We start from the raw sequence: 2,500 nt of genomic DNA on the forward strand, positions 1-2,500 counted from the left end.
CGCACACACACACACATATTTAGATATATAGATATATAGATACATACATACATATATATATATATATATATATATATATATATATATATATATATATATATATATATATATATATACACACACATGTATACATATATATATATATATATATATATATATATATATATATATATATATATACATATATGTGTATATGTGTGTGCAAATGAAGACATTCTCTTCGTATTCCAAATAAGATATAATGTGCCCTTTAAGAGGACTAGTAAAAATAAAAAATAATTTAAAAATCCGGAACAAATTTTGCAGAATAGAGTTAGTAAAGAAAGGAAAAAATATAGAATATATCTAGCAGACTAAACATTATTTTGAGGAACATAAAATAAAAATTGAAGGGACTTCCTCTAGAGTAACAGCTGTTCCCTTTCTGTATGACCCGGAAGACATTAAATTTGACTACTTATATTTTCCCCAAGTTCAGAGAAGGCAGTTTCATCATTAGACAATGAAGATGACAAGACCTATCTTCACTGCATTCGTTTATCTAGAATACTGACGTAATTTAACTCACTTGAAAGTCGAAAAAAACGTTGGTCGACGGCGAGACTGAACATAGACCGTCGACTTTCAATGTCAACGGGACACCCATTCGGCCACCATTCCCATTTTTCTCTTATATCTCTTGTTATGTAAACACTGTATACTTATATTTTCTCCACCTCAAGTAAAGTACATAGTTTGACTTGTTAACAATACCTGTAAGGTTTTGTTTGAGATGCGTGGGCCTATGGAGGGAATAAGAAGTCCAAAGTCAAAAAAAAAAAATTATTAAGCTGTCCGTGCTTTACGTGTTGTTTGTACTGTAAGCTTAAATCTTTTTTCTTTTTAACTTTCAAGAGGTTGGGCTGTAAATCATCTAGATTATAATGTGTTATCAATGTCAGCTGTTAATAATATTGGGTTTGGCTTTTATAGTGATGCTAGTCATATAGCAAATACATTCATAGCAACTTCAAAAAGTTATTTCACCGTATTACGTCTGAAAGTCTAACTACCGTCGTTATGATAGTAGTAATATTAATGACAATGGTGATAATAAATCAACAGTAGCAATAGTAGTATTAATAGTGATGATTACAATAATCATAAAAATAACAATGATAATAATGATAACGATGATAATGATAGTTATACCAACAACAGCAACATACTTCTATAACTTCTACTGTAACTTCTAGGACTAATGATAATGATAATAATGATAACTACGATAACAATAATAATGGAGATTATATTAATGATAATGATAATTAAGAGAATTCTTATGATTATGATAATAATCAGAGATCATCACAGTGATAGAATTATGATAAGAGTAATGATAATGATTATAATAATAATGATAATAACAACGATAATAATGATGAAAATAATGATGAAAACAACAACAAACTCTGATACAGCAATAACTACTAATGATAATTATCATCATAATCGTGGTAACAACAATGATAAGGATAATAATAATAGGGGAGAGTGGGGCGCGTTGTCACAGGGGTAAGTTGTCACAGTCTCGTTTTTAGAGAACTGCCTCATTTGCATCCACTGTGGCTACCACCCTTAAGGTGGGAAGCCTAGACACGTTCCTGAAATAAACTCTTCACTTTCAACTCGTGGTTAAGTTTCCTGTGTTTTGCTTCTGACTGTTCTTGCTGACCCTGAACACGAAGTTGATCCTTTGGAAAAAGGTAGGCACATTTCCATACTATTCTTTGTGAAAATCATTTAATTGTTTTTCTTATCCATTTGTATTATTATTGTATTGGAGTTGAGTTCCCTTGATAATCCTCGACTCTTGTTAGAGAAATTGGGCCTATTTCTTCAGAGTTTGGTGTGGGGCAAGTTGTCTCAAAATTGGATCCAGTAAAAGGAAAAAGGGAAAGTCACAAATTTTTACTGACACCCCAGTTTAAATGGCAATAGAGGAGGAGGTGAAAGCAAAGAAATCAAAGAAAAATCTGACAACGAAGAAAGTTTTGTTTACATCTGCAAAAAAAGAGCATATCGATGCTAAAAAAGCCACAAAAAACAGAGATGAAAGATTGAATGAAACGGATACAAGTGCAGACAGTGACTGCATTTGTGATGATGCAAGTGATGCCGGTGACAGCCACAGTGACTGTGAAGAGAGACAGATTTTAAGATTTCCAAAGATGTTACATCTAGCAATGGATGATCACATCTTAGTTCAATTTCCTGGGAAGAAAGCTGTTAAATTCTATGTTGGCAAAATAATTCAGCTTGACCCTGATGATGATGAGGTGGAAACAGCATTTTTTCGAAGCAGGTTTTCTGTGAATGATAGAAAAGTTTTCTTCTTTCCTGACAAAGAAGATATCTGCACGCATGCAGTGGAAGACATTGTAATGAAACTTCCCTATCCTACAAGAGGTCACACTAACAGAGCATCAACAGTGTTTGATTTTCACTGCCCAGCTCTGGA

At 32.5% G+C, this 2,500-nt stretch overlaps 1 protein-coding gene across 1 annotated transcript in view; it reads left to right on the forward strand.

Moving 5' to 3' along the window:
• LOC122247516 (uncharacterized) overlaps positions 1-2,500 on the forward strand; it is a 13,484-nt gene that overhangs the window by 278 nt on the left and 10,706 nt on the right. The gene's annotated exons all lie outside the window — the stretch shown is intronic.

The sequence above is a fragment of the Penaeus japonicus genome, unplaced genomic scaffold (assembly GCF_977035675.1).
Source record: "Penaeus japonicus unplaced genomic scaffold, GWHDUDI00000001_assembly GWHDUDI00000038, whole genome shotgun sequence".
Lineage (NCBI taxonomy): Eukaryota > Metazoa > Arthropoda > Malacostraca > Decapoda > Penaeidae > Penaeus > Penaeus japonicus.